The sequence below is a fragment of the Coturnix japonica genome, chromosome 2 (assembly GCF_054131305.1).
Source record: "Coturnix japonica strain WE chromosome 2, WE-NBRP24, whole genome shotgun sequence".
In the NCBI taxonomy this organism is placed as follows: domain Eukaryota; kingdom Metazoa; phylum Chordata; class Aves; order Galliformes; family Phasianidae; genus Coturnix; species Coturnix japonica.
Genome location: NC_140664.1, coordinates 89,528,058 through 89,537,877, shown reverse-complemented (window position 1 = coordinate 89,537,877; position 9,820 = coordinate 89,528,058). Strand labels below are relative to the sequence as shown.

The window sequence follows — 9,820 nt, the reverse complement described above, 5'->3', positions numbered from 1 at the left end:
AGTGAAGATACCTGCAGCTCTGCTACTCTTTAACTTTCCTTAAGAAAAATACTGTTCTGTGCTCAGCCATGTTGCCTTTCCTGGTGGCATTAGGCTAGTCCCCATCAGGTCTCACTGGTCTCTTTGCAGGCCCTATTTTACTTAAGACCAGGTTAACTTTGTAGAGATTTTGGTGCTTGTTTGATTTTTCCCTAGAAGGTGAATAGTCTTGGACTTATAATGACCTGCATCCTAACAGGCAGATAAGAAATCATTTGATGAAGGAAAGGCTGGACACAACATAGGGCTGGCCTGTTGAACATCTGGATTTGCTTCAAGGATGCACAGACATTAATGGCTGACTTCACAAGCAGGACTTCCAAAGAGGTTCATCCTTGAGGAACATGTTCACTAAAACATCTTTGTACCCAAGGCTAACATATCAGTTTGGTGGGCTCTGACTGATATGGAGAGACAGAAGAAAGAGGGTAACATTACATATGTTATGTACTGTAAACTACTGTTACTTTCTTAGTTATGGTTCTGACAGGTGTAGAAATGAGAATGTGGGACAATATCAGCTATTGAGTTTCAGCCTCTACAACTGTACATCATTGGTGTCCAGCTGAGAAATATCCAAAGACTATCCATATCCCCTTATACCATATGCAGCATCTCAGAATAAGTATAAAAGCCTTTCAGTGGAAACCTAAATTGGAAGCTCAGATTCTGTAAGATGTAGAACAAAGAGAACTGTGATCGTGAGGTGGAATTTCTAGCACAGATGCTCATCTTGGCTTCATTTCAGGTGCCTCTGAGTCTACTGTGTCATTAGGCAATCTCTTACCCGTCACTGGGAGTTCTACAGACTTGTATCAGGCTAAGATAATGCTCTCACTCTGCAGCCCAACAACCTCTTTCAAACTGAAGAAAGCTAAAGCATCTCATTTTTCTCATTCTCCTTGATGTTTTTTAAGAAAAGATTAATTTCAAAGTGGACAGGAGTAAATAGTGCCATTTTGTTCTTGCTCCACATCAGGTAGACACGCTTAGCTTCTGAGTTACGTAGCTGAAGTCTTGTGAGATGTTTTTTGAGACACAGAAGCTGGGGACTGAATGCAGCAAGCAGGACTGGAAGGCAGTTTGGAAGACTTTATCCTTTTCTAAACCAGGACAACACTGGACAAAACAACAGACATCCTATTAGCAATAGTCACGTTCCCACATAGGGAAAAAAAAAAACAAAAAACCAACCAACAATAAAACTATTCAACCCCTCAGCCTTCATAGTTTATTCAGTCAGGCAATGTATTATGGCCTCATAAGCTGGGACACCTGTCACATTGTCTATTAAATATTAACAGTACCAACGTAGAAATGAACTGTAATAGTTTTATTATAGTAATGTTCTGGATAAATCTCATTGTGGATGTCAACAAACAGAGAGAAAGTATGAAAACATGAATTTTATGTGAAAATTACAGACTGATTTGATTTAGACACAACTGCATCCTTCTGGCATAGGTAACAGTATTGAGTCATCCTTCAGTATTACATTATAGAAATGATAATGCTTATCACCTCGGAAATATCTTTTTTATCAGAAGATATCAAAGCATTTGTCTAGGACTCAAAAAAGCCTTCACAGCTTGCTCCTTATGGGCCAGCAACACCGGGTACCTGAAGCAGGCTGCAGGGACTGCAAGAAAAGCAGAACAGAAATAGGACTGGCATCCCAGCACCTGGTCCCCAACACCCACTTTATCCACTTAGCATGCTTGCTATAACAGGACAGCACACTGCATCTACTCGCGACGTATATCCCACACAATCTCATTAGCCCCACTGCCTGGTCTCTGACCTTTAATAGAAAAGCACACCAAACAGGGGGTTTGAGAACTGTGTTTTAAAAGTGACATACCTTATCCTTCCTTGTTTCAGCCTGGGCAGGAAGCGGTAGTACAGAAATACCACACCAGAGGCTATTCTTGACACTTTCTGATCCTGGCTCTGAGTGTGACTGTCGGTGTTGCTGTTCCCAGTGGATAAGAGTCCAGAAGTCTGCAGATCAGGCTGGAGGTCTCCAGAGTCCAGGCTTTCCTGGTGGCCTTCCAGTCAGTCCTGGGTTTAGCTGAGCTGGGAAATCTGTAAGAATAGCTTTTGTCCTCCTGCTGCTCGATTCCTGTTTCCCAGCCTCCCTGAAACAAAAGAGGGGCAGCAACATTTTTGGTATCCCAGATAAATAAGATTTTCCTGGAACTGAAGAAAAGGTCAAATTGGGTTCCTGTTGCAACTCCTGTGCATTTGTAGTTGTGGACCCACAAGTATGTGTGGCCTCTTTACATTCCAAAGCCAACTACTGCTTTTTTGCTCATTTTTAGCATTCATTTATTTTAAACAACCAAGTAGTGTTTAACATTAGTTTCATGGACCCAAACTGGTAATTAATGTTGTGGATGTGAAAGACAGAAAATCCCTGAAGACTTAGTTTTGGTATTACCTCATGTTTCTCAAACAATTACAGAAAACAAAGCTTTGAGACTTGAGCAAAGGCAGATCTCCTAGGCCAGGTTAAGCCAACTTAAGTGTGTCCTGGTCACTCCAGTGGTCTCCAAATTGTGCAGTCCAGAATACGATAAAAACAAAACTCAGAAATAATCACTTAAATTGAAATCTGAAAGCCTTCAAAACAGTCAATAAATGGCAAATTATCCCCCCAAAATTGGCAACATTTTACTTGTACAGTACTATCAAATACTCTTAATATGCTGACAGCTTCCTTTAAAGAGGCACTACTTTCAGATATAATACTGAGAAAGTTGAGGGAGAAAGTATAAAATATGGGGAGTAAACGGTGGGAACTCAAACACTGCCTTGAAGCAGGTTTTCTATATCTAAAAAATACCCTTGTATTTATACCTTCTTGCCTTGTTAGAATTTTATCTGAGTGTAGCCCCTGACTAAACTATGTATGTATGTGGGAACTGGGAGGGGAATTCCATAGCGATTCCACATTTCACAGAAATTCCTCATTTTGTTGAGATCTGGTGACTTGCTGTTTGAAGCTGATCGATGGTAGTTCCAGGACAGACACACACAGATTTTTACAGTTTTAAGTGCCTGATAAACACTGTTTGTGACTATCTCAAAAGCTGGCTGAATGACAAGGAGAGTATTTGCAAACATATGTGTGAAGATGGAGCTTTACAGCTACTTGTAGGATAGCAGCTTTTGCTACTTGAGTTATTTGTAGGGTCACAGTGTTTGTTACTTTGAAATATTATATGATCCAAAATTGTAAGAGGTGGTTTGATTGCTTGTTTACTTCAAGGTAAACTTTTTCAGTCACTAGGTCCAAGTGCTAAAATGATGCAGTAGAACTCAATGTGGCAAAGCCAATAAACAACCATGGGCAGATACACTAAACTGTTCATCAAAACTAGCTATCAAAGTTTTGGAACAAATGACACTCGTAGGCAAAAGTAGGAAAGACTTCATGGCTGGCATACAGTTCAGAGATAAGGAAGGTTACCACAGATATTCATGCAGTGCTGAGTTCAATGACCTTCGCAACTGTTCTTCCAATGTATGTTACTTACACTCTATGCTTCAAATAAATAAAGCAAGAGTCTATCAGATACATTCTGTACTTTATGGAATTTATTTTCTGTCATTAAATAAACAGCATTAATGGCTTCTACGTTGTTTCAGGTCATAAACTTCAGTTCTGGATTAATGAAGAACATGTATCAATATTACATTATACTTGAATAGACATATATAACATAATCTTCTTTCCACACATGCTTAGTGTCACATTTAATGCCACAAAGGTCACACATACATATTGAAAAATAATTTATTTCATTCTGTGAACAAATAGTTGCATAATAAGTTATTTGTACACTGGTAGAAAGTAAAAAAGAGAGTGTGGAGCTGAGTTCTATGTAACTGTTCCATGGCTCTGTTTACTGAAAAAAAAAAAAAAAGAAAAAGTGAAGGAATAAAAAACAGAAGCAATGCTCCCATTCAGTTGTGTCTAATGGCTGATAATGTTGGTGATAAGTAGTGTAATATGTTCTGCCCTCTTATCTGGAAAGACCACAAATACTGACTAACTACTTAGAAAAACAACACTTCCCTGAGCATACTCTTTTTTTCCCTTCCAACTATGTACAGGCTCTGTGAATAAGAGCCCTGTGATGATGATGGCTTCTGAGTAATTTATGTGATGTCCTGGAATAAATATTTAATTTATGACTGTGTTGATTACCCCAGTTGAAGGGGAAAACGCTTGAAGCTCCCAAACCCCCACCTCCTCTGCTTTTTCATCCTCCGATGTTTTATTTTCTCAGCGGCTCAGCTGTATTCTCCTTATACTGTACGCATTGTCAGGATTATCTTCAGCAATGTGAACTGTAAACATGGCTCGCTGCAGCCCTGCTAACGGCATGGCAGAAGGCCAAGAAGGAAAACTGTCCCCTTTGTCTGAGGGGCACCTGAAAAACAGACCCAGGAAAGGTCTTTCCTTGCTGTTCTGGAGAATCCCTGATGTCACTCTTGAACTCACATCATCTCCTCTCTGACACAGCTTTCATTGCAGTGAATATTTTCAGTAGAAGATGACTTCTGTTTAAATCTTATTTAAAGACTCCGTGGTAATGTTTGAGAAATCATGCCCATTTATTTAGCTTCTGTAGCAGTGTATGTGGGGAGTAGCCAAAGGTTGTTCTGACTTCATGAGTGTCAGTGACAAAGCAAAGCCCTGCAATAACAGAGCAGCAGTTTCTAGGAGATGAGATACTCCTGTAACTACACAGATCTCTTTATTTTTTGCAGCTATCAGAGAAAGACAGACTTATCCTTATATGCCATCGGAGGTGGAGATGTTCTTCAGCAATGCATTTTCAGGCACCAAAAAGGGTTGCTCAAGGCTCTCAGTTTCCATTTGCTATGAATTTGGGTAACTCAGTTCCTCCATGGCTTAGGTTCCTCACATGAAAAGCAAATCCTCTGACTATTTTTTAATGTATCTTTGTCATTGTGATGTTCAGAGACAAAGTCTTTTACTCACTGCTCACAGAGAAGTATTTTATTTTACCAAAGTCTATCTGAAGAGTAAGAATAAAGTCCATGAAAAGACTGAAATCACCCAACACACCTGCAGAAATGTAATCTGTTTTGAATTTACTGGTTAGTAGAGGCCAAAGTGGGAATTAAGAATGTGACTTCATTTCTGTGTCTGTGTCCGTGGTGCTGCTGATACAAGGAACACCAGTGCTATTTTCTTGCTAAATAAGAACAGCTGTTAGATCAACGAGCAACACAGATGGCATCACCAGAGGTGGCTTCTTTAGTTTTGCTTAGCCATTATTCAAAAAACCTTAATTTCAGGTGGTGGTGAAATTCTGTTTAGTAGGGTAAGGGTATCATCAATAAATGCAGATTCCTTCCATGAATTCCTCAGGTGTCTGGGAAGAAGTATTTAGAATACAGCAGGTCATCAACTAGAACTGCCATTAAAACGCACGCTGTATTTTTGCTTCATTACGTCACATGTGCTTACGTTGTAACTTGGTGAAGGAGAAAGCAGCACTTCACCCCACATCCCGGTCACAGACAGGATGCACAGCCACAGACACTGGAGTCAGCAGTATAGATGCATGTGTGTAAGTCGTGCCTCTAATCACCCCTTGCATGTATCTAAACTTTAGACTAGATTAAAGGTCAGACTTTGTTTCTGCCTTTTTTGACGTGGAGAGCCAATGTCCTCGGGCAAGCAAGCTATTATGTTTTATTTCACCAGTTAGTGGAAAGCAGCTGTAGTGCTTAGCATAATTAACGAGGAGGTCAGACAGTAATGCTTTGTATACAATAGTGTTATATGCAGCACTAAGGCAAGTAATGGCCCATAAAAACAGTATCTTGTAAAAAGGGAGGGGGAAATCCAGCTCCATCAGAGAGAAATTGAGGAGCACAGAACTTCCTTTTAGTCATCTCTAAGAATATTCTCCCTTTATGTCCTGCAAAGCTAGAAAATCGTTTAGCAAAATTATCCTGAAAGTAATCCACAGCAATACTCACTACTCCACTAAAAATTGGTAAACATCAACTGTTGCAAGCTTGCATGAAAATTATCAACTTTAAAAGAAGTCAGTTGTACTTGGTGCTGTATTAACTATGTGTCCTGATGTGTCTAAAGATAATTTAAAAGATAATGCAAGTTGATGTCCTCAGTAGTTTCCTCTATATTCAGTTCTGGAAGACTTTTGTTCGATTCTTCTTTGACAGCAAGATAATACACTCCTACAGATAGGTGGGAGAAAAGCCATTTCTACGTGCTCATTTGTGATAAAATGGCTGCTTCATTCCTTCTGAAACCAACCAAGGCAGGAATAGAAGGCACACTTTTAAAAATAATGAACAGCCTAACCCAACACCAGCTTAAGTTGAGTCTTTCAATAGAAAACAGAGTGCTGAAAAATATGAGGAAGAGTGATATCCTTTTCAAGCTAAGTTTTATTAGATAATCTGTTTTTGATCTTTTTTTGATAGAAGTACAAAGTGGCTTCTGGAGAACCCAAAGGTGGTAAAATTGAGGAGTTTTTTTAATATCTGTCTGATTCACTCTGCTGCAGAGATGATGTCTAAGTCCAAAGAAGGGCTCCTCCGGCTCATTCCCGTGAGGATCTTCTATTTTACAGTAATTATTAGCCATAACAAAAAGCATTTCTTGAACATCCCTTTACTTCAAGAAAGCTGTTTCTGGCTTTACTGTAAGGAGACATGAGGATGGCTCTGCCAGATTTCCTTGTCAACTAGTAACCTGCTCTTGTACCAATGTATTCAGCAGTACTAGAGGACCTCAGGAACAGAATATATTATGTAAGCTACAGTGTGTATACAAAACTGTGTGGAGTGTTGCTATATGTGAACACTGTGGACCAAGTGTCAGTGGCAACCTTAATCCATTTATAGTTTCACTGATTGTGGTGAGGATGTTGCCAGCGTAACACACAGTTGTTCAGCAGTTCAGCAGTGCAACATCAATGTGAAAGAAAAGCCACATTCTGGATGGCCATGCTCTATTGTCACACCATTAAATGAAGTGTCTCAATCAGCTCACCCTTGCAAATCAGCTAGTGGTGATGCCTATGTTGAAAAAAAATATATAGCATTTTGTAGCTGAGAATTTGATCTACCTTAGAGTCATAGAATCATTAAGGTTGGAAAAGATCATCTAATCCAAACTGTCCACCTTTCACTGATATTGCCCACTAACCATATCTCTAAGTACTTTGTCTACCCTTCCTTTAAACTCCTTCAGAGACAGTGGCTTCACTCCCTCATGGGGTGGCCTGTGCCAGTGCCTCACCACTCTTTCTGAGAAGAAATTCTTCATAATATCCAACCTGAAACTCCCCCAGTGGAACTTGAGACCATTCCCTCCTGTCCTATCACTGTTACCTGGGAGGGCAAGGGTCACTCCACTCAACCTCGTTTCAGGTCACTGTAAAAAGCAATAAAGTCTTCCCTGAGCATCCTCTTCTTCTGATTATATATCAATCTCCAGGCTAGATATCAAATAGTTTTATTATAATTTTTGTATCTGTTGTAATTTTTATGGAAATAAATAAGAGGCATTATTTTTGGATCAGTCTACATATGTGTCAGATTGTACCTCCACTCAGTCATTTAGAATTAAAGAATTTAGTCCTCTCTACCCTATGGGGAGGTCATCCAATCCAAAGGTCCTTAGTGACTATGGAGGCAATTTAGACAACCATTTTGGATTAGAAACCTAACCCTTGCACCTGATTGTTAGAACAAAAGGAGCAACACATAAAATTAAATGTAACACGAAATAATAAAATACAGTACAAATAATGCAATCAGTTAATTCATCTTGACTGGCTATGGAAAGGGCTTCAAAAAAAGTAAATCATGAGCTACACGGCCAAGAAGCTTGTTACCGTTATTCCATCTTTCCTCCTCTCCCAGGGTACAGGGAAGGTGGTGCTCCTTGAGACAGCGTTTACTTCCACTTTCACATCAGTGTTGCCCAGATTTCTGCTAACCGTTACGGGGACACCAGCTCAAAAAGAAGGAGCATCTGAGAGGAAATAAACTTGTCATGACATGCTTTTTGAATACTTTACATGACATTTACCTTTTTATTTCACAGCTGTTTTGGCATTTCAGCAACATGGGGATAGTATAACCAAACTGGAGCTTGGCTATTGTTAATTTGGTGGGTTTTTTTGTTGTTGAAGCCTGGAATATTATGTAGGATCTTCAGGCATATTTTTCAGGGCATTGAAGAGACATGCTAATATTTAAACCTAAGACACAATGTTAATAATATCCTTATGGCTGGCTCTTGGATTCCCTCCTGATGGAGACAAATGCTACCCACACATTCTTTTGGCTGATACGCAGTCATAACTTGGCGATTAGCATGGTTCCAAGGCCTACTAAGATAAATCAGAAAGAAGCACCACATTACTTTATATAGACTAATAACTTGAAACAAATGGGGTTTATGGAATGCAAAGAAAGCTGTAGGAAGGAATATTTCTATTGAACAACTTTCTGTCAAAGATAACAGCAGGGAGTATAAATTATGGATAGCACAAGCAGAAGACAGATCATGGGAACAACAAGGAGGAATTTGAAGACCAAATAGCCAAATATATAAAAGCAATTTATAAATTCTCAGCTGATTCTGCCATCTCTGAAACATGACTAATGCAGAGACAATACCAGCATGAAGATGTCTCAGGGAGAAATAAAATGGTGCAGGGAGAAGTGGAATCTTTAATTTCTGAAGTGAAACACAGCAATGCCTTTTCTTTTTTGAATTAAGCATTATTAACACAGATGCAATGCTGATTTTCAGAAGCAGATGCTCTCATTGAGTGGTAAAAATCAGAATGGTGTATGAACAACATCCCTACGAAGAAACATGATCCACATAAGAAAAAAGGAAAATCAAAGCATTCATTTGGATCTTGCAGAGCATCTGAAGACATGCAAAGGATAGGTAACTGTCCTTAAGTATAAAAGAAAACAGTTGTATTTTGGCCTGTCTGCAATAATGCAAGGCTAACAAGAGAGGAACAGAAAAGCACTGACATATACAAGTCCCATGTTTTGTTTGTATCCATACTGATTTGTAGTGTTTGCTTTCTACTAGATTAATACAATTTCCCTTCTCAAAACAAGAACGTTGCCTGCAGATTCATTCTGATGGCTGCTTCATTGATTCAGAAGTTGAAATAATGTACCCTCCGAAACCACTAATATTTCTATTGTGACCAGACTTGTCCAGAGTTTTACAATCCTAATTAGTTTCACAGTTGTCTTGTTGTTTTCCTGTACTCCCCCTCTGTCTGCTCATCACCATCTGTTGCCGTCCACGGTAGGATCTTAAAGGAAGGACCATCTCTTTGTTCTGCCTTTATACAGCACTTCACAGAAATAGCTCATTATGGGATCCCAGGGCTGAAATTCCTAAACACCATGGCAATAAATGTAGTGGACAGAAAGAACAACAAGCCTCAGAAACTGGAGAAATGCCCACATTCTGGCTTTTGGATAGTACCTCTTGCTTTCTGGCTATCTTTTGTTCCCGTGCCATTTCTGTTCTGCCTGTTTCAGGAATTACTAGAACAAGGATTTAGATGCAAACACAGTGCTTGATGACAGTACATGCATAATTTTGGAGGAAAAGTCAATGAAAGACGTGGGACAGAGAAAGTGAACTTCAGAACAAGTCTTCAAATCTAACGCCAGGACAAAATGGAAACATCACCTTTCTTTGTACCTTTAGTTTAGAGAG

At 39.4% G+C, this 9,820-nt stretch overlaps 1 long non-coding RNA gene across 1 annotated transcript; it reads right to left on the bottom strand.

The window, feature by feature from the left end:
• Positions 1-1,351: 1,351 nt before the first annotated feature.
• Positions 1,352-2,073, bottom strand: LOC146762035 (uncharacterized). The gene is made up of 2 exons (XR_014943722.1): positions 1,901-2,073; positions 1,352-1,678 (listed from the first exon to the last, which is right to left on the bottom strand). It is a non-coding gene; the product is annotated as an uncharacterized LOC146762035 (long non-coding RNA).
• Positions 2,074-9,820: the final 7,747 nt, after the last annotated feature.